The 24,300-nt window shown below is 32.8% G+C and overlaps 1 long non-coding RNA gene across 1 annotated transcript; it reads left to right on the forward strand.

The window, feature by feature from the left end:
* The first annotated feature begins 1,146 nt into the window (after positions 1-1,146).
* On the forward strand, positions 1,147-22,486 carry LOC145956729 (uncharacterized). The gene is made up of 2 exons (XR_014432973.1): positions 1,147-4,160; positions 18,831-22,486. It is a non-coding gene; the product is annotated as an uncharacterized LOC145956729 (long non-coding RNA).
* Positions 22,487-24,300: the final 1,814 nt, after the last annotated feature.

Raw genomic sequence — 24,300 nt, forward strand, 5'->3', positions numbered from 1 at the left:
TCCTTTTCTAACTTGATTTGTTCGATCCTTCTTACCTTTTCTACTAACTGAGCCATATCTCTCAACTGTTCATTTACTAGTTTTTTACGTATCGAGAAATCTAACCCTGTTGCTGCAATCCTAACTAATTCATGTTTAGGTATATTAGTATAACATCGAGATTTTAATTGCCTGAACCTATTTAAATAGTCATCTAAAGTTTCATGGCTTTGTCTCTTAATGTTCATTAGATCAACTATACTAACTTTCATTTCTTCTCTGAAGAAATGTTCATGAAAACTACCTTTTAATTGAACCCAAGTGTGTATCGAATTAGGGGGCAAGGTTGTGAACCATGTAAAAGTGTGCTTAGTCAACGAACTTGGAAAATACTTCATCTTTAAATATTCATTGTTCGCTAAATCCCCACATTCGACTACATACCTCGCTATATGTTCGACTGTAGACTCAGTTAATTCTCCCGCGAATTTCAAAAACTTTGGGACTTTTGTTCCTCTAGGCAGTTCTACTTGAGTTACGTAATCTGGGAAGGTCAACACAAAATAGGGACGTTCATTTCGACCTAGATTGAATCCATGTCTGTTTAATATCCTCTCTACTATTTGATCTATATTGTCATTGGGATTCCTATTAGGTCGACCTACGCTTTATCGAAAAATCCCATTCCCATCTGGATTTTCCATCTCGTTCAGATTTGCACTCACGGCTCTCGAGGGTGGTCCATCACCTAATTTATCTCCTATTTTGTTTATCAATTCATACAAAGGAGTCATAATATTATGCATTTGGGTTGACAACAAATTGACCATGTCATGATTACTATGGTTCATCTGTTGTCGAAGAGCCATCATGGCTTGATTACTAATACCCGTAGGTACATAACTACCCTGTCGAATCAAGGACCCTTCCTGGCTTGTCCCTACATGTTGATATGGGTCTTGCATCGCAAAACCCAAACCATTTGGTCTAGGATTATATCCCTGTGAGGATAGGTGCATTTGTGGATTTGGTCCTAAGTAAGGTACTGGCATTTCGACATGAATAGGTTGGGTACTTCGCCAATTTGGCAGCATACCCCCAGGGATATTCCCTAGTGACATTTGTAACATCCCAAATTTTATTCAATGAAAAAGGGTTATTTTTATGTATTTTAAATATTTATGAAATTATTAAAGGGTTTAAAAATGTAATATCCCAAATTTTAATAAATAAAACAATAAGTTATTTTGATTTTAAATATTTATTGAGATTATTAGAAGGTTTGTCATATTTTTATTTAAGTATTTTACTATTTACGTATTTTACTATTCATGTATTTTACTATTCACGTATACGTTTTTCACTATTCATAAATACGTATTTACGTATTTGTAAATAGTATTTTACTGTGCATGTGCACAGTAACTGGCGGCTACAGAGGGGCTGCGGATCTGAAGTTTATAAATTTTAATAAATTTTATTATTTTAATGAATAGTGCATAGTGCATAGTAATTTATAATATTATTTTAATGAATAGTGCATAGTGCATAGTAATTTATAATATTATTTTAATGAATAGTGCATAGTGCATAGTATTTTCAAAATTTCTATAAATAGGGGCCTAAGGTTTTGAAAATTTAGAATTCTAGAGAGAAGGAAATTCTGGAGAAATAGAGAGAGAAAGTAAGAGAGAGAGAAGGAGAAAGAAAAGGAGGTTCTGCTCTAGTGCCTTGTTTAAGGAGAAAGAGGAAGAGATTCTGCCCTAATTCCGATTCCTTTTAAAGAAAGAAGAGAGGAGATTCTGCCCAAATTTCTGTAAACCCAGGTAAGGGGGGAGTGGGAAACCTCGCTTGGGGGTGTGGGAATAATTGTTAAATAGTTTGTTTGTTGGATTGGCTCCCGATCCCTTGCCTGTTGTTTATTTCTTTGAATATGTATTATTGATGTGTTTTGTTTTATATCTTATTTATTTACATATTAGAATCTGTTATTTGAATGGAAGGCTAAGCCTCCTAAGTATTTATAAATTTGTAATCTATTATTTAAATGGAAGGCTGAGCCTCCTTATTATCTTATATTACCTTTTAAGCTTCCTACTTTACTTAAAAGATCTTAATATATTATTATTGAAAAATATGATACCTAAGCAACCTCTGGACTGTTGGATTGTTGGACTGTTGGACTGTTGGACTGTTTGGACTGTTGGACTGTTTGGACTGTTGGACTATTGGACTATTAAATTGGATTATTGAAATAATTCTTAATTATGAAATATGAATATGATATGTGTAACATGCTAAAGGTTGAGTCTGTGAATGTATGACATGCATCATATGCACATATTACTCCAGGTGTGCCGCTGAGGCCGCATACCCACGACTAACAAGGTGTACCTTTGGGTCACCCACGATATGCTAACGAGGTGTATGAACACCAATGATAGGTGTACCTTAGGGTCACCGACAATTGTATAGGTGTGCCTTCGGGTCACCAATGATGATATGTGAACTTCCGTATGGCGCCACATGCATACATTAGTGAGTCAAGTCAAGAAAATCATTATACATAAGCATATATGTGAGATTGATTATATATGTGAATTATATTGCGTGTGTGTGTGCTATTTAACTTTTATTTCTATATCTGCAACTGAGTGAGAAGTTTCTCACTCCCTTGTCATTTTTGTGTATATTTAAATTATGATGCAGATAATTAGCATGAGGCTAAGGATGTTGGTGGTAAAGCTTAGGCTTCTGTTTGGGTTTCGCTCTGATAAGATGTGACATCGGGATTAGCTAGACTTATTGTTAAATTATTATTATTTTTCTTTTGTAATTTTTATGTTATTTATGTTGAAAGTGTGTATTTTTGTCATATTATAATTTTACTAAAAGATTATAAGTTAATTCCTAACTAGGAGGCCCTGCCACCTTTACTGGGATTAATTTATAATCTTTGTTTTATAATAACTTCTTGAGTGTAATATTTATGTGTATGTATTATGAATGTGCATCTTCTACCTTATGATACTTATTGTTTTATATCATTCTATGAAAATCTTTTATAAATATAGTTTATGTTTATTAATGATATTGGGGTAGAGGGTGTCACATTTAGTGGTATCAGAGCCAGGTCGATTTAATCGAACGTGTGTGTTATGTGCTTATCATGACTCTGTTGTGTACTCTGACTATGTTTTATTTGTTGTGTATTATGATGATGATGTTTGTTTTGTGTTGATATTGTTGATTTTGATATTGCTATGTAATTAGAGGAAAGATAGTCATGATAGTGTTAGCCAACTAGAGCTATTAGAACCTTGGATGTGAGTGATACATTGAGTGTACTAAGAGTTTATGATTGGTGGAGTTTTTGACATCTATAGTTGTAGCAGGTTCAATCTAAGGGTGGTTGTCTCCTTGGTGAGAGATCGAAATGATGATAATTCCCTTAAGTGTTATTATTGACAAGTTAATTATTTATGGTTTAGGTAGCATGTGAGTTATTGCGGTTGAGGATAGTATTGAGAAGCTTGAACGAGAAATTGAGGAGTGAATTTGGAAAGAGTTGAGGTACTTTGTGACATTAGATATATTGATACACTAATGTTGTTTGGTGTAGAAAATATTTTCGCTACAGTTTTGACAGTTTGAGTATCATATTGACAGAATTAGATTTTTTTTTTTTTTTTTTTTTTTTTTTTTTTTTTGCGGTCTTTATGAAGATTATGGCTTTGGATATTATTTTCCCAATGGAATTGGAAAAAGATAAAACAGAGGTTTGAAACTTTAGTTATGACTGCTTCGATGATCAGAAGTTTAGTTGTAAGCGCTGAATATACTTGAAGTGATTTTTGAATCTTTAGCTAAGGAGATGATCTTTTTGGAATCTTATGTCTTTCTAAGAGTTGTAGTTTAATCAATTAGTTTTCTTTGATGATAGGATAAGATCAAATGGAAGAATTGAACTCTCTATGTGTTGTTTTCTTTGATAGTTATTTAAAAAAAAGAAATTAGGCTGTATAATAATATTTTTGGGTTAGTAGGCAATGCAATGATAAGAATTGACTTTGTTAAGATATTTGGGATGTTATCATGTGGATTAAGAGGTTGTTTAAGGTTGTATGATGCTATGTGGTAAAGGTTGTTCATGTACATACTTATGAATGGTATATAAACAGGTTTAAAGTAGGTATTCTAATATGATTTAATATGCATGCATGTTGATTTGTGGATAGATGACCTTAGGGATCAATTGGTGAATGTCGTGTAGTTAGTGAAAGTGATTTTAGGGTGTGATATGATCATATTATAGTTGAAGATGAAGATATATCTAAGATGGGTATATGTTAAATTGTCTAAGAATTACTATTATATTTATTTTATTTTATTATATGAGGTAAGTTTTCTAGTTCCTGTAAATTCCATTTGAGGTAAATATGGATCTGTTTAGGTAGAAGTTGTGTTTAAAATGAGGAAATATCTAAGCCAGTTAGGAAGGATAAGAGTTTTATTAGGTTAGCCTATTATTATTAAAGAATTATTAAAGGAATTTCTAGGATAGTATTGCCCTTAACTACATTCACTAGGAGGAAGTATTATCTTTATGTGGAATAGTAGGTTTGAGAGTAGTTTCAACTCTTATGGAAACATTGACTAGTGATAACGTTACCGGACTTTAGTGAGTTTTATGTGGTATAGAGTGATGTTTTGAAGACAAGTTTGATGGATTATTTCCATGACCTTGAGTTAGGGGTTGTAATGTTTACACTTGAGATTTTGGAGACATTACTGGTATAATACTAAGCTTGAGGTATTTAGCGATCATAAGAGCCTTAAATATCTTCTGACCGAAAGAGATAGTTGAAAATCTTTAAGGAATAAGATTTTAATTTTGAAAGTTATTGAGCCAAAGTTATTGTGGTAACCGATGTTTTGTGTAGGAAACCTTTATATTTTCCCTTATGGATCTTTGGACTCAAATTAGAAATTTAAGTCTGCCTTGTGAGATTACTCCTAGTAATGTAAAACTAGGTATGACTCGAGTAACAAGTGGATCATTGAAAGAAATTTGAGAAAATATAATTAGTTGATTCATTTTGGTGACAAGATACGAGGCTATAAGATAAGGTGATGGATAAAAATTTGAATTGGTTGTAGATGGAGTAGTAAAATTAGTGATATGATATATGTAACATATGCTTAGGAGCTTGATCTTTATAGATAATCGTAGAAGTAAAAACAATATTTTGGCAGATATTTTGATTACGATGATCACTAATTTATTATTTTGATGATTTAAGGAGTGAATTTGATTGCAGAATTTAGAAACTTATGCTTGATGTGTAAGATTATCTCTAGTAGCATTGACTTATTAATGGGTGAGATTAGAGGAACCAGGAGTTAGATCCTTTATTAGTGACCCAAGTAAGCAAGATATTAGAAAGGACACATTTGGATGCTTAGTAAACTTGAAAGGACATAAGAGTACTCTTAATATTTATTTAGGAGTTGCTAAAATGTATCAGAGTGGCGCAGCAGAAGCGTGATGGTCTAAGATGAAAGAGAAGTAGAGAAATTGAATCAAGGTATGGAGAGTGAGTTTAAATTTGGAGTGGATGAAGTTTTGAGATTTAAGGATAAGTTGTGCATTTCTAGTATGTCAGAGCTTAAAGCAATCCTAGAAGGAGGTCATAAGAGTATCCTTAGATATCTTTTGAGTTGTACATCAATAAGGTAGTAAGGTTGCATAGGATTTAAAAAGCAAGATACGTGAAGTTTATTCATTCATATTTTCAAGCAAATTTCGGGGACGAAATTTCTAAAAGGAGGGGAGTAAATGTAACATCCCAAATTTTATTCAATGAAAAAGGGTTATTTTTATGTATTTTAAATATTTATGAAATTATTAAAGGGTTTAAAAATGTAATATCCCAAATTTTAATAAATAAAACAATAAGTTATTTTGATTTTAAATATTTATTGAGATTATTAGAAGGTTTGTCATATTTTTATTTAAGTATTTTACTATTTACGTATTTTACTATTCATGTATTTTACTATTCACGTATACGTTTTTCACTATTCATAAATACGTATTTACGTATTTGTAAATAGTATTTTACTGTGCATGTGCACAGTAACTGGCGGCTACAGAGGGGCTGCGGATCTGAAGTTTATAAATTTTAATAAATTTTATTATTTTAATGAATAGTGCATAGTGCATAGTAATTTATAATATTATTTTAATGAATAGTGCATAGTGCATAGTAATTTATAATATTATTTTAATGAATAGTGCATAGTGCATAGTATTTTCAAAATTTCTATAAATAGGGGCCTAAGGTTTTGAAAATTTAGAATTCTAGAGAGAAGGAAATTCTGGAGAAATAGAGAGAGAAAGTAAGAGAGAGAGAAGGAGAAAGAAAAGGAGGTTCTGCTCTAGTGCCTTGTTTAAGGAGAAAGAGGAAGAGATTCTGCCCTAATTCCGATTCCTTTTAAAGAAAGAAGAGAGGAGATTCTGCCCAAATTTCTGTAAACCCAGGTAAGGGGGGAGTGGGAAACCTCGCTTGGGGGTGTGGGAATAATTGTTAAATAGTTTGTTTGTTGGATTGGCTCCCGATCCCTTGCCTGTTGTTTATTTCTTTGAATATGTATTATTGATGTGTTTTGTTTTATATCTTATTTATTTACATATTAGAATCTGTTATTTGAATGGAAGGCTAAGCCTCCTAAGTATTTATAAATTTGTAATCTATTATTTAAATGGAAGGCTGAGCCTCCTTATTATCTTATATTACCTTTTAAGCTTCCTACTTTACTTAAAAGATCTTAATATATTATTATTGAAAAATATGATACCTAAGCAACCTCTGGACTGTTGGATTGTTGGACTGTTGGACTGTTGGACTGTTTGGACTGTTGGACTGTTTGGACTGTTGGACTATTGGACTATTAAATTGGATTATTGAAATAATTCTTAATTATGAAATATGAATATGATATGTGTAACATGCTAAAGGTTGAGTCTGTGAATGTATGACATGCATCATATGCACATATTACTCCAGGTGTGCCGCTGAGGCCGCATACCCACGACTAACAAGGTGTACCTTTGGGTCACCCACGATATGCTAACGAGGTGTATGAACACCAATGATAGGTGTACCTTAGGGTCACCGACAATTGTATAGGTGTGCCTTCGGGTCACCAATGATGATATGTGAACTTCCGTATGGCGCCACATGCATACATTAGTGAGTCAAGTCAAGAAAATCATTATACATAAGCATATATGTGAGATTGATTATATATGTGAATTATATTGCGTGTGTGTGTGCTATTTAACTTTTATTTCTATATCTGCAACTGAGTGAGAAGTTTCTCACTCCCTTGTCATTTTTGTGTATATTTAAATTATGATGCAGATAATTAGCATGAGGCTAAGGATGTTGGTGGTAAAGCTTAGGCTTCTGTTTGGGTTTCGCTCTGATAAGATGTGACATCGGGATTAGCTAGACTTATTGTTAAATTATTATTATTTTTCTTTTGTAATTTTTATGTTATTTATGTTGAAAGTGTGTATTTTTGTCATATTATAATTTTACTAAAAGATTATAAGTTAATTCTGTTGGTCCCTACGGTTAGAATCTAGAAGGGGGGGGTTGAATAGATTCTATGTTATTTTTCCTTTTCTTGTTTGCTTTCTAAATCTTTACCAAACAAATCTTGATTTAAAACAAACCTTTAAACATAAAAGGTAATTCAGAGTTATAAATGCACAGCTTATCCAACAAGATTTGAATAACAAGATATGTAAAGATTGAATTTATCAATTACCAAGAATCTTTAAAGTTCAGTTTCTGCAGATAATGTTTTTCTTCATACAACATTAATCAAGAAACTTATACAGAATGTAAAGAGTGTAAGGGTTAAGAAAATCATGCACCAAGATATATACTGGTTCAGCCATCCAAAGGCCTACATCCAGTTTCAGATTTAGATACACCTCTAAATCCAGTCAAATCCACTATTGATATTCTTTACAAGCACCCTGCACAAGCAATATCCAATCAATGAATTTAACAAGCAAATCTTGACACCCACAAGATTAACAAACCATTTCTTGACTCCACAAGAAACATATAACCCAAGAATATTGATCCCACAATATCCTACTTGAGAAAAACCTATCTCAAGATTTCTCTTTACACAACTCTTCCAGAGATTCTCTAATCTCAAGAGTTAAAACCATTCAAACAATAAAAGATCAGAAACGAGTACACCTGTTCGTGTAGATATGATCTTCAACAACATAAACCAGTTTAGAATGAATTTTCTATATGAACTTCATCTTCTTGAATTGATCTTGCACACTTCTTTTTCCAAAAGTTGATTTTCAGCAGATATGATCTTTCTTTCTTTTTCAGAAAATCTTTTTCTCTTTTGCAGTAATGTGTATTCAAAAAAAACTTCTTTCCGTGTGTGAAAATTCTCTTTTTTTTCTTCTTTTTTCTTTTCTAAAAAAACTTCAGTTTTAATCTTATTTAAAGACAATTTTCATGTGCAAGGAAACAGTTATTTCAGTTATATTCATAACAGAGATAATCTATTACCTGTGATGGTAATCTATTACCACGAGTTAGAATAACTGAACTAATTGTTTCAGCTCCTGTTTTAATCTATTACCTAACATGGTAATCGATTAACACGATGCCAAAATAACACAAAACTCACATTTGGAACAGAGGTAATCGATTACTTTAAAGAGATAATCGATTAACACGATCCTTTTTCCTCTTGAAATCATCAGAATCAGTTTGGTAATCTATTACCACACATGGTAATCGATTAATCCAGTATCAATCAGTTTTTCAACATGAGTCAGGTAATCTATTACCAGTTCAGGTAATCTATTCCTTAACTCAGAAAATTTCTGATGTTTTCAAGTTTTCATTTAAAGTCTCAAACACTCAGTAAATTAATACTTCATGTTCTCAACAATGAATGAAATAAGAAAAATGAGTATTATGATATTTTCACCTTCATGTTAATTACTAATTTTTAACACATAACAAACAAACACATACAAGCCTAATCTTTTAAACAATCAATACATTATCCTTTTGACATAGGCTTAAAATAAAAAGCAACATGAACAAAACATCAAAACTAAAACTTCTAGGGAACATCTTCCAGATGTAGATTCTTCAATCTTCAACAATCTCCCCCTTTTTGGTTTTGATGAGCCAAACTCTTCATGTTGACTTTCACAATCATCATGTTGTTTTGTTTCACTTGTTTGTTTGAAATTTGAACTTGAATTTGAACCTGCATATGTCTAGAACAAAAACTTCCATACAAAGCATTATGCAGTTCTATTTCCATTTATTTCTTATACAATACATAAACAACCATATAAACATTTAACCAAACCAAAAAAAAACAGAGTAAACAGAGAAATAACATGATACTTATGCAACAAAAACAACAAGCACTTAATAAGACTTTCATCATATAAGCATTAAAAATGTTCAGAAGCATACAAATACTACAACTATTACAAACTTTAAGTCTGAAATATAAATCAAAGTATTTATGCAGAACAAATTAAAATGCAGTGCCTAAAATGTAATGCATAACTAAAGTTCTTCAGGGTAGGGTATGTTCATCGCATCCAGTCGTTCAGATATAGATTCAAAACAAGCCTTCAGCTCTTGATAATCTCTTCTCTGAGTTTCTCTGATGTCATCTAGCTTTGCCAGAACAGATAGCTCAAAAGTAGAAAGAGGCTTGGGCTCTTCAGCACCTTCCTCTTCTTCAATTTGAACTTCAGGTTGAGACGGCTCTGTAGTCTCAGCAGTAGGAACATCTTCCTTTGCTATCCAACCAGCATCTGTTTTCACTAGCTTCATCATTTTCAGAGCTCTATCCTTGATATCATGAACATCTCTGGTGACCTCTTTTGCTTCACCAGTTAAGGGAACTTTATAGAACACCAATACCTTGCTTATGAACACAGCATATGGACACTTGCAGTCCATTAACCTCCTTGTCTTTAGCATTATGTCTTCTACCACATATACCCAATCAACTTGAATGTTGTTCTTAAAAGCTGCGAGCAGTGCCATATCTTCTTCACTGATTTGTGCGTGATTGCTCCCCCTTGCTGCCAGAATCCAGACAATTACATAATGTAGGAGTCTATCTTCCATTCGTAGACCTCCAGCATTATATGTAATTTTCCTCTTTTCTTTTCTTTTGTATTCTTTATTAGCCTCCCAGGCTGAAACATCCCTCAGCATACTCATAAAAAACGTATCTTTATCTATTAAGAAATTTTTCATCTTTAATTCATTGAAGGTAGGTTTAATACCATTTCTGGTTAATCCACCAATCTTCAAAAATACATCAGCAGATAGAGTAACTTTTATTCCTTTAACTTCTGAAACCAAAGCACCATTTTCATCTTTTCCCAAATTTGAGTAAAAGACCCTAACAAGATCAGGGTAGTACAGTCCACTTAACCCAACAAATTTGCTAACTCCTTGACTAGATAACAGAGTAGGAAATGTAAAACCTTGCTCTATAAGCCAAGACGAGTAGAGTACCTTTGGAGCCACAATGTCTTTGCAAGCAAAAGACTCATTGAAAGTTTCCTCTTGAGACTTCCTTGTGAACCACGAATGAGAATATTCTTCTTCAGGTTCTGGACGAGAGGACTCTTGTTTCTTCTTTTTAGATGTACCTTGACCTTGAGTAGTAGGACGAGGGTAATCTCTGTTGGCTATGTGCTTTACACGCTTTCCTTTGCCAAGACTTTCCATGAATGGGGCTTAGGGTTAGGTTTTGAAATAGATTTTGAGATAGAAAAGGGAACCAGGGGTTTCGTTCGTTTTAGTTTGAAGTAAAAATGGAGAGAGTTTTGAATTAATTTGAATTCGAAACAGATTTAAAGAGGGTTTTTGAGTACAAAAAAAATAGGGGTTCGCGTCAGGTAATCGATTAACCCAGTTGGTAATCGATTATCTCGCAACTGAAACAGGGTAATTATGCAAGTGAGTGAGTGGTAATTGATTAACCCAGTTGGTAATCGATTATCACAGTGGGTATGCATCAGAAATTGCATCAAAGTAGCAGAGGTAGTCGATTACTGAAAATTGATAATCGATTACTGCTGTTGATTTTTCAGCAATTTCTTCATTTCTTCCAATGGTAATCGATTAACCCGATAGGTAATCGATTATCACAGAGAAATGTGTGCAGATACAGGGCATACTGTGTTTTGTGTGATTTCCTATTATGAGTGCACATACATCAAGTTTAAACCTATAAGTGCTTAGCAATTTCATGCATATTCACACAATCATACTTTAATTATGAGATTTAGGATAGATTGGACTCACTAATGATACCAAGATTGGTTCTTAGCTTGAAAAATCTTTCCTTTGGTAGAGGCTTTGTAAAGATGTCAGCAAGTTGATCTTCTGACATTATGAATTTGATGTCACAGTCTCCTTTCTCTACATGATCTCTGATAAAGTGATGTCTAACTTCAATGTGCTTAGTTCTTGAGTGTAGAATAGGATTCCTTGAAATGTTAATTGCACTTGTGTTGTCACACTTCAGTGGTATGTGATCAATCTTCAAACCAAAGTCTTGAAGTTGATGTTTAAACCAAATTGACTGAGCACAGCAGCTTCCAGCAGCTATATACTCAGCTTCAGCAGTTGAGAGTGCTACACAAGCTTGTTTCTTGCTCTGCCACGATATGAGACATTCTCCAAACGTGTGGCACGTTCCACTTGTACTTTTCCTATCCAATTTACAACCAGCAAAATCGGAGTCAGAGTAACCAGTTAAAGATGGAGAAGTACCTTTAGGATACCACAATCCAACATTGATTGTGCCTTTCAAATACTTCAGTATTTTCTTTACAGCCTTCAGATGTGATTCCTTTGGTTTTGATTGGAATCTAGCACATACACATACACTGTACATGATGTCAGGTCTGCTAGCTGTTAGATACAGAAGAGATCCAATGATCCCTCTATACATTGATTCTTCAACATCTTTTCCTGCAATATCACTATCTAGATAACAATTAGTAGACATAGGAGTATTTGATATCTTACAATTCTCCATATCAAATTTCTTTAACAGTTCTTTGCTATATTTAGTTTGATGTAGAAAAATTCCATTTTCCATTTGTTTGACTTGTAGTCCTAGGAAGAAGCTTAATTCTCCCATCATAGACATATCAAACTCCTTCTGCATATTGGAAACAAATTCTTCACAAAGAGATTGGTTAGTTGATCCAAATATTATATCATCAACATAAATCTGAATCAGCAGAATATCTTTTGATTTTCTCTTTATGAAAAGAGTTTTATCAACATTACCTCTTTGAAAGTCATGAGTTAGTAGAAACTTACTTAGCCTTTCATACCATTTCCTTGGAGCTTGTTTCAGTCCATACAAAGCTTTCTTGAGCTTGTAAACATGCTTAGGTAATTTGCAGTCAACAAAACCAGGTGGTTGATCTACATAAACTTCTTCATCAATTAAACCATTTAAAAATGCACTTTTCACATCCATTTGATATAGTTTGAAATCAAACACACAAGCAAATGCAAGTAAAAGCCTAACAGCTTCTAATCTAGCAACTGGAGCATATGTTTCACCAAAGTCTATACCTTCCTGTTGATTGTATCCTTTGGCTACTAATCTAGCTTTATTTTTAACTATAACACCTTCTTCATTTAGTTTGTTTCTGAAAACCCATTTTGTACCAATGACATTCATATTCTTATTGAAAGGAACTAAAATCCAAACATCATTTCTTTTGAATTGATTCAGTTCATCATGCATGGCCATTATCCAGAATTCATCTTTTAATGCATGTTCCACACATAATGGTTCAATTTGAGAAACAAATGCCATATCATCACTTAGAAGATTAAAAGAGTGTCTAGTAGAAACTCCCTTATTTATATCTCCAAGAATGTTATCCATAGATAGATCTTTGGGTTTCCTCCATTCTTTGGGTAGTGATGTGTCTTCAGATGGTGTTTTCTGCTGTAGTTCCAGTTTTTCTTCTTCTTGTGTAATGCTGTCACCTATCTCATCTTCATCATTAAGAGATTTTCCTTTTTCAAGGATGTTAGTTTCATCAAAGGTAACATGTATAGATTCTTCAACAGATAAGGTACTTTTGTTAAAGACTCTATATGCTTTGCTAATTGCAGAATATCCAATAAAAACTCCTTCATCAGCCTTAGCATCAAATTTTCCAAGAGTGTCTTTTCCATTATTCAGAACAAAACACTTACAGCCAAACACTTTAAAATGTGAAATGTCAGGCTTTCTTCCTTTGTAAAGCTCATATGGTGTTTTCTTTAAAATAGGTCTAATCAAGATTCTATTTAGAACATAGCATGCAGTGTTTACTGCATCAGTCCAAAAGTATTTTGGTAAACCATTTTCATTTAACATGGCTCTTGCTAGCTCTATTAGAGATCTATTTTTCCTCTCTACAACTCCATTTTGTTGAGGAGTTCTAGGGACAGAAAAATTGTGATTAATACCATTTTCTTCACAAAAAAGTTTGAAAAGATTCATTTTGAAATTCACCACCATGATCACTTCGCAAAGATTTAATTTTCAAGTCCTTTTCATTCTGAATTCTTTTTGAAATGATTCTAAAGGCTTTAAAAGCATTGTCTTTATGGGATATAAATGCAACCCATGTGAATCTGGAGTAGTCATCAATGAGAACTAAAGCATAAGTGTTTCCACCTAGACTTTTGGTTCTTGATGGTCCAAAGAGATCCATGTGCAAAAGTTCCAGCGGTCTAGAGGTTGACATAACTTTCTTTGATTTAAAAGAAGCTCTAGTCTGCTTTCCCTTTTGACATGCATCACAAAGTCCTTGTTTAGAGAACTTGATCTTTGGAAGACCACTAACAAGATCTTTAGATGCAAGTCTATTTAACTGATCTGCATTTATATGTGCAATGCGTCTATGCCATAACCATGTTACATTATCATGTGATGTGAGACAAGAATTGGATGATGAATGCTCTAAGTCTAAGATGTATATGTTATTGACTCTTTTTCCTATAAGCAGTACTTCATTTGATTCCTTATCACAAACCATACAACATTGATTATTAAAAGAGATATTGTAATTTTTGTCACAAAGCTGGCTAATACTAAGCAGGTTATATTTGAGACCTTCTACATACAGGACATTTTCAATGAGAGTATTGGAATTGTTACCAACACTTCCTGAGCCTAGTATTCTGCCTTTGTTGTTATCTCCATATGTTACGGATCCTCCTTCTTTTTCCTGTAATGAGATAAATTTGCTTTTATCTCCTGTCATGTGTCTTGAGCAGCCGCTGTCTAAGTACCACATTGATTGCTTTGCTCTCAAGCACACCTGCAACACAAGTTATTCAATTTGATTTTGGTACCCAATGGATCTTGGGTCCTGGAGAATCAGTGAGTACATAATCTAATTTCTTAATCCATTTATATTTTCCACTAGGAATGCCAAATTTCCTTATCATGCATCTGTAGTAGTTATGACCAGATTTCATACAATAGTTACATGAGTGGGAATTAATGGATTTCATAACATTAACATTCTGTTTTTCTTTATCCTTTGCTTTTAATGCAGCATACAATGTTTCACAGTTCTCACATGGTGACTTTAGTTTAGAGATATCTGAAAGTAGTTTCTTGTTATCATTCTCTAAATCAGAAATTTTATCTCTCATGTGTGTCATTTTCTTTTTGTAAACATTGTTTGATTTTTCTAATTTCCTTGCTTTAGCATACAGTTCAGCAAATGCATTTTGCAATTCATCATACGAGTCAATAGATGAGTCAGAATCATATACCTCATAATCTGAATTATGTTTGGTCATGAGACAGAGATTTGCTTCCTGATCCTCATCACTATCACTTGAAGTTGTTGAGGCATTCTCTTCCCATGCTATGTATGCTTTCTTTTTCTTTGATCTGAACTTTTGTTTCGTCTCCTCATTCTTTTTCAGGTTTGGACAGTCAGCTCTCATGTGTCCAGCTTTTCCACATTCAAAACATTTGAACTTTGGAGATGAGTTTTCATTCTTCTTGAAGGATTTCTTCTGACTGGAGAATCTCTTATTGTTGTTCTTCCTTCTCATGAATTTTCTGAAATTCTTCACCATTAGATTTAATTCTTCTTGTTCAGAACTTTCATTGCTGCTATCCTCTTCATCACTTGAGGATTCTTTTACCTTTAAGGCCAGACCTTTTGCCTTTTTATCTTTTTGTTCTTCATCAGCAATCCTTGACAGATCCATCTCATATTCTCTTAGCTTTCCAAATAACTCAGCACTTGTCATCTGAGCTAAGTTCTTTGACTCTGTAATTGCTGTGACAGTTGGTTGCCATCTTCTGTTTAGTGACTTCAGGATTTTGACATTTACTTCTTCTTCCACGAAGTCTTTCCCTAATCCTTTTAGGTGATTTATTATGTGAATGAACCTCTTTTGCATATCCATGACAGTTTCACCTTGATTCATTCTGAAGGTTTCATATTCCTGAATGAGTGTGTTCTTTCTAGCTCTTCTCACTTCTGGAGTTCCTTCATGTGTTACTTGGATTAAATCCCAAGCTTCCTTTGCTGTAGAACAAGCTGAAATTCTAAAAAATTCATCAGAATTTAGTGCAGAATGTATGATATTTAAAGCTTTTGCATCATTCTCTGCTCTTCTAATTTCACTTTGATCCCAGCTATCATATGGTTTCTCAATTTCTTTTCCTCCCTCTATCTTAGTGGGTATTTTGTAATCTGTGATTACGGCCTGCCAAATATTTCTATGAACAGATTCCATGAAAATTTTCATTCTAACTTTCCAAAAGGGATAGTTATCTCCACAAAACAATGGGGGTCTGTTTATAGAAGCACCTTCAGCAAACGGTAATTGATTACCAGCCATCTAACCTTTCTAAAGATCTAGTCTTGAATGTTTTACAAGATACAGCTCTGGTACCAATTGTTGGTCCCTACGGTTAGAATCTAGAAGGGGGGGGTTGAATAGATTCTATGTTATTTTTCCTTTTCTTGTTTGCTTTCTAAATCTTTACCAAACAAATCTTGATTTAAAACAAACCTTTAAACATAAAAGGTAATTCAGAGTTATAAATGCACAGCTTATCCAACAAGATTTGAATAACAAGATATGTAAAGATTGAATTTATCAATTACCAAGAATCTTTAAAGTTCAGTTTCTGCAGATAATGTTTTTCTTCATACAACATTAATCAAGAAACTTATACAGAATGTAAAGAGTGTAAGGGTTAAGAAAATCATGCACCAAGATATATACTGGTTCAGCCATCCAAAGGCCTACATCCAGTTTCAGATTTAGATACACCTCTAAATCCAGTCAAATCCACTATTGATATTCTTTACAAGCACCCTGCACAAGCAATATCCAATCAATGAATTTAACAAGCAAATCTTGACACCCACAAGATTAACAAACCATTTCTTGACTCCACAAGAAACATATAACCCAAGAATATTGATCCCACAATATCCTACTTGAGAAAAACCTATCTCAAGATTTCTCTTTACACAACTCTTCCAGAGATTCTCTAATCTCAAGAGTTAAAACCATTCAAACAATAAAAGATCAGAAACGAGTACACCTGTTCGTGTAGATATGATCTTCAACAACATAAACCAGTTTAGAATGAATTTTCTATATGAACTTCATCTTCTTGAATTGATCTTGCACACTTCTTTTTCCAAAAGTTGATTTTCAGCAGATATGATCTTTCTTTCTTTTTCAGAAAATCTTTTTCTCTTTTGCAGTAATGTGTATTCAAAAAAAACTTCTTTCCGTGTGTGAAAATTCTCTTTTTTTTCTTCTTTTTTCTTTTCTAAAAAAACTTCAGTTTTAATCTTATTTAAAGACAATTTTCATGTGCAAGGAAACAGTTATTTCAGTTATATTCATAACAGAGATAATCTATTACCTGTGATGGTAATCTATTACCACGAGTTAGAATAACTGAACTAATTGTTTCAGCTCCTGTTTTAATCTATTACCTAACATGGTAATCGATTAACACGATGCCAAAATAACACAAAACTCACATTTGGAACAGAGGTAATCGATTACTTTAAAGAGATAATCGATTAACACGATCCTTTTTCCTCTTGAAATCATCAGAATCAGTTTGGTAATCTATTACCACACATGGTAATCGATTAATCCAGTATCAATCAGTTTTTCAACATGAGTCAGGTAATCTATTACCAGTTCAGGTAATCTATTCCTTAACTCAGAAAATTTCTGATGTTTTCAAGTTTTCATTTAAAGTCTCAAACACTCAGTAAATTAATACTTCATGTTCTCAACAATGAATGAAATAAGAAAAATGAGTATTATGATATTTTCACCTTCATGTTAATTACTAATTTTTAACACATAACAAACAAACACATACAAGCCTAATCTTTTAAACAATCAATACATTATCCTTTTGACATAGGCTTAAAATAAAAAGCAACATGAACAAAACATCAAAACTAAAACTTCTAGGGAACATCTTCCAGATGTAGATTCTTCAATCTTCAACAAATTCCTAACTAGGAGGCCCTGCCACCTTTACTGGGATTAATTTATAATCTTTGTTTTATAATAACTTCTTGAGTGTAATATTTATGTGTATGTATTATGAATGTGCATCTTCTACCTTATGATACTTATTGTTTTATATCATTCTATGAAAATCTTTTATAAATATAGTTTATGTTTATTAATGATATTGGGGTAGAGGGTGTCACATTTAGTGGTATCAGAGCCAGGTCGATTTAATCGAACGTGTGTGTTATGTGCTTATCATGACTCTGTTGTGTACTCTGACTATGTTTTATTTGTTGTGTATTATGATGATGATGTTTGTTTTGTGTTGATATTGTTGATTTTGATATTGCTATGTAATTAGAGGAAAGATAGTCATGATAGTGTTAGCCAACTAGAGCTATTAGAACCTTGGATGTGAGTGATACATTGAGTGTACTAAGAGTTTATGATTGGTGGAGTTTTTGACATCTATAGTTGTAGCAGGTTCAATCTAAGGGTGGTTGTCTCCTTGGTGAGAGATCGAAATGATGATAATTCCCTTAAGTGTTATTATTGACAAGTTAATTATTTATGGTTTAGGTAGCATGTGAGTTATTGCGGTTGAGGATAGTATTGAGAAGCTTGAACGAGAAATTGAGGAGTGAATTTGGAAAGAGTTGAGGTACTTTGTGACATTAGATATATTGATACACTAATGTTGTTTGGTGTAGAAAATATTTTCGCTACAGTTTTGACAGTTTGAGTATCATATTGACAGAATTAGATTTTTTTTTTTTTTTTTTTTTTTTTTTTTTTTTTTTTGCGGTCTTTATGAAGATTATGGCTTTGGATATTATTTTCCCAATGGAATTGGAAAAAGATAAAACAGAGGTTTGAAACTTTAGTTATGACTGCTTCGATGATCAGAAGTTTAGTTGTAAGCGCTGAATATACTTGAAGTGATTTTTGAATCTTTAGCTAAGGAGATGATCTTTTTGGAATCTTATGTCTTTCTAAGAGTTGTAGTTTAATCAATTAGTTTTCTTTGATGATAGGATAAGATCAAATGGAAGAATTGAACTCTCTATGTGTTGTTTTCTTTGATAGTTATTTAAAAAAAAGAAATTAGGCTGTATAATAATATTTTTGGGTTAGTAGGCAATGCAATGATAAGAATTGACTTTGTTAAGATATTTGGGATGTTATCATGTGGATTAAGAGGTTGTTTAAGGTTGTATGATGCTATGTGGTAAAGGTTGTTCATGTACATACTTATGAATGGTATATAAACAGGTTTAAAGTAGGTATTCTAATATGATTTAATATGCATGCATGTTGATTTGTGGATAGATGACCTTAGGGATCAATTGGTGAATGTCGTGTAGTTAGTGAAAGTGATTTTAGGGTGTGATATGATCATATTATAGTTGAAGATGAAGATATATCTAAGATGGGTATATGTTAAATTGTCTAAGAATTACTATTATATTTATTTTATTTTATTATATGAGGTAAGTTTTCTAGTTCCTGTAAATTCCATTTGAGGTAAATATGGATCTGTTTAGGTAGAAGTTGTGTTTAAAATGAGGAAATATCTAAGCCAGTTAGGAAGGATAAGAGTTTTATTAGGTTAGCCTATTATTATTAAAGAATTATTAAAGGAATTTCTAGGATAGTATTGCCCTTAACTACATTCACTAGGAGGAAGTATTATCTTTATGTGGAATAGTAGGTTTGAGAGTAGTTTCAACTCTTATGGAAACATTGACTAGTGATAACGTTACCGGACTTTAGTGAGTTTTATGTGGTATAGAGTGATGTTTTGAAGACAAGTTTGATGGATTATTTCCATGACCTTGAGTTAGGGGTTGTAATGTTTACACTTGAGATTTTGGAGACATTACTGGTATAATACTAAGCTTGAGGTATTTAGCGATCATAAGAGCCTTAAATATCTTCTGACCGAAAGAGATAGTTGAAAATCTTTAAGGAATAAGATTTTAATTTTGAAAGTTATTGAGCCAAAGTTATTGTGGTAACCGATGTTTTGTGTAGGAAACCTTTATATTTTCCCTTATGGATCTTTGGACTCAAATTAGAAATTTAAGTCTGCCTTGTGAGATTACTCCTAGTAATGTAAAACTAGGTATGACTCGAGTAACAAGTGGATCATTGAAAGAAATTTGAGAAAATATAATTAGTTGATTCATTTTGGTGACAAGATACGAGGCTATAAGATAAGGTGATGGATAAAAATTTGAATTGGTTGTAGATGGAGTAGTAAAATTAGTGATATGATATATGTAACATATGCTTAGGAGCTTGATCTTTATAGATAATCGTAGAAGTAAAAACAATATTTTGGCAGATATTTTGATTACGATGATCACTAATTTATTATTTTGATGATTTAAGGAGTGAATTTGATTGCAGAATTTAGAAACTTATGCTTGATGTGTAAGATTATCTCTAGTAGCATTGACTTATTAATGGGTGAGATTAGAGGAACCAGGAGTTAGATCCTTTATTAGTGACCCAAGTAAGCAAGATATTAGAAAGGACACATTTGGATGCTTAGTAAACTTGAAAGGACATAAGAGTACTCTTAATATTTATTTAGGAGTTGCTAAAATGTATCAGAGTGGCGCAGCAGAAGCGTGATGGTCTAAGATGAAAGAGAAGTAGAGAAATTGAATCAAGGTATGGAGAGTGAGTTTAAATTTGGAGTGGATGAAGTTTTGAGATTTAAGGATAAGTTGTGCATTTCTAGTATGTCAGAGCTTAAAGCAATCCTAGAAGGAGGTCATAAGAGTATCCTTAGATATCTTTTGAGTTGTACATCAATAAGGTAGTAAGGTTGCATAGGATTTAAAAAGCAAGATACGTGAAGTTTATTCATTCATATTTTCAAGCAAATTTCGGGGACGAAATTTCTAAAAGGAGGGGAGTAAATGTAACATCCCAAATTTTATTCAATGAAAAAGGGTTATTTTTATGTATTTTAAATATTTATGAAATTATTAAAGGGTTTAAAAATGTAATATCCCAAATTTTAATAAATAAAACAATAAGTTATTTTGATTTTAAATATTTATTGAGATTATTAGAAGGTTTGTCATATTTTTATTTAAGTATTTTACTATTTACGTATTTTACTATTCATGTATTTTACTATTCACGTATACGTTTTTCACTATTCATAAATACGTATTTACGTATTTGTAAATAGTATTTTACTGTGCATGTGCACAGTAACTGGCGGCTACAGAGGGGCTGCGGATCTGAAGTTTATAAATTTTAATAAATTTTATTATTTTAATGAATAGTGCATAGTGCATAGTAATTTATAATATTATTTTAATGAATAGTGCATAGTGCATAGTAATTTATAATATTATTTTAATGAATAGTGCATAGTGCATAGTATTTTCAAAATTTCTATAAATAGGGGCCTAAGGTTTTGAAAATTTAGAATTCTAGAGAGAAGGAAATTCTGGAGAAATAGAGAGAGAAAGTAAGAGAGAGAGAAGGAGAAAGAAAAGGAGGTTCTGCTCTAGTGCCTTGTTTAAGGAGAAAGAGGAAGAGATTCTGCCCTAATTCCGATTCCTTTTAAAGAAAGAAGAGAGGAGATTCTGCCCAAATTTCTGTAAACCCAGGTAAGGGGGGAGTGGGAAACCTCGCTTGGGGGTGTGGGAATAATTGTTAAATAGTTTGTTTGTTGGATTGGCTCCCGATCCCTTGCCTGTTGTTTATTTCTTTGAATATGTATTATTGATGTGTTTTGTTTTATATCTTATTTATTTACATATTAGAATCTGTTATTTGAATGGAAGGCTAAGCCTCCTAAGTATTTATAAATTTGTAATCTATTATTTAAATGGAAGGCTGAGCCTCCTTATTATCTTATATTACCTTTTAAGCTTCCTACTTTACTTAAAAGATCTTAATATATTATTATTGAAAAATATGATACCTAAGCAACCTCTGGACTGTTGGATTGTTGGACTGTTGGACTGTTGGACTGTTTGGACTGTTGGACTGTTTGGACTGTTGGACTATTGGACTATTAAATTGGATTATTGAAATAATTCTTAATTATGAAATATGAATATGATATGTGTAACATGCTAAAGGTTGAGTCTGTGAATGTATGACATGCATCATATGCACATATTACTCCAGGTGTGCCGCTGAGGCCGCATACCCACGACTAACAAGGTGTACCTTTGGGTCACCCACGATATGCTAACGAGGTGTATGAACACCAATGATAGGTGTACCTTAGGGTCACCGACAATTGTATAGGTGTGCCTTCGGGTCACCAATGATGATATGTGAACTTCCGTATGGCGCCACATGCATACATTAGTGAGTCAAGTCAAGAAAATCATTATACATAAGCATATATGTGAGATTGATTATATATGTGAATTATATTGCGTGTGTGTGTGCTATTTAACTTTTATTTCTATATCTGCAACTGAGTGAGAAGTTTCTCACTCCCTTGTCATTTTTGTGTATATTTAAATTATGATGCAGATAATTAGCATGAGGCTAAGGATGTTGGTGGTAAAGCTTAGGCTTCTGTTTGGGTTTCGCTCTGATAAGATGTGACATCGGGATTAGCTAGACTTATTGTTAAATTATTATTATTTTTCTTTTGTAATTTTTATGTTATTTATGTTGAAAGTGTGTATTTTTGTCATATTATAATTTTACTAAAAGATTATAAGTTAATTCCTAACTAGGAGGCCCTGCCACCTTTACTGGGATTAATTTATAATCTTTGTTTTATAATAACTTCTTGAGTGTAATATTTATGTGTATGTATTATGAATGTGCATCTTCTACCTTATGATACTTATTGTTTTATATCATTCTATGAAAATCTTTTATAAATATAGTTTATGTTTATTAATGATATTGGGGTAGAGGGTGTCACAACATTTGTTAATTCCTAAGTCACATTGGTTTGCCTAGCTGTATTTTCGAGTAACACAGGAGAAGATGCTACCCCCTGGTCACGTTAGTCACATTATCAGGGCTGGGGTTTGCTTGTTCTACATCTACGTAATTATTATTGTTCGTGTTCGTTTCTCTCTGATTATTAGATGTAGACATGGTTCTTCCACTCCTAAGTCTCATACAACATGCATACCTAAAACTAGTCCAATTATGTTTGTGATTTAAACGTGTCCCATCGGGCGTGCCAATTTGTTTACGGGGGAATTCATTTATGGGTTCTTTATATTCGGACTAGCACGTGATTCGTTTCAATTTAGGTATTAAAATTTTACGAAGAATAAAAGATGAAGTAGAAAGATTAATAATTACTTGTTTCCAGATATTCATCAATAATTAACAAGCAATAGTGTTCATGTATATAAACTCTCAAATAAACTGAATGAACGATACAAATATTTGCAATACAAATCATGTTCACATCACTTTAAAGAGTTACAGTTCCAATTGTAAAGTTATCTAGCTAGGTGATTAAAAGAAGAAAAGACAACTAAACTACTCTTAATCCTAAAAAGAGAAAATAAAAGTGGCCGAGAAGTGGTCATACCCAAAAATGATTCTTTGCACGAAAGCCATATGTGCAGGCGGAGAGTGCTTGAGAAAGGGTTTCAAGTATGAAATTTCCGACCCCCGTGAAGGTGTACAACTCTCATATTTATAGAGTTTAATCACGAGCAGTTGATTTCGTGAGAATCATCGTGGGTGAGTATAACTGCTATCCACTACTTTGCTTACGCGGGCTTAAAAGATAACTTCCCATAACCGTTCTCCCACGAGTTTTCTACTTCTTCGACCCACTTTTGCCATAACTGCCCTGATGTAACCATATAAGAAACCAATAACCTCTTCCACTATCTTTCGAGTATGTCTTTGTTCGACTTGAACCAAACTCTTTTTCGACCTTGAACCTCTGTTACTGGTAAGTGTTGACATTATAATATTTTTCGAGGGATCTCATACGCTATTTTCGACTCATGGGGTTTTCGACTGGCCCTAACAGTATTCAAACAATGTTAACAAGGCACTTTTTTGTTTTTTTTTTCAACATAGAGGTTTGGTTGAATGGAAAAAAGTTAAAATAGATTTGGTGTTAATATATTGTGTCTTGTAATTTGGTCAATTTGATTGTAGGTTTCTTCATCACTTGACGTCTTGGTCTTGATTTTAGTTTTAAATTCGTGTATGTTTTGGCCCCATTACATTGCATGAAATAACTTTGTTAGCTACTATCGGTGCAAATTAATTAAATTGTGTGCTTATGCTTATAGGCTTAGGTGAGAGTGTACCTCTAATATTCTTGAAAATAAATTTGTTTTTATTAATTTACTCATTAAAAAGCAAAAATGATCTCTTCCTTATGAACTATTACGATCTTGCTCTTGGGCCAACTATGAAAGAGCTTGGACTTGGGTTTGTGACTCCCTCTTCTTCAATCAATCTTTGTAAGATTTTAAAGATCATTCAAACTCATGAATGGTCATGGTCTCCTAGTTTTTAAATTGATCAGAACAAGATAAAACTTTGAATCTAATTACAAATAACAATTTTCTCGATTTCATGGATATCGTCAAAATTCTAAGCATATTATTACTTTTCTCGACCTCATCCATTATTCTAATAAACAATGCTCGTGAAAAAGTCAATGTTAGATTTAAATTCCTTCACATGT

Source organism: Cajanus cajan, chromosome 4 (assembly GCF_000230855.2).
Source record: "Cajanus cajan strain Asha chromosome 4, NIPB_CcT2T_4, whole genome shotgun sequence".
NCBI classification, from domain to species: domain Eukaryota; kingdom Viridiplantae; phylum Streptophyta; class Magnoliopsida; order Fabales; family Fabaceae; genus Cajanus; species Cajanus cajan.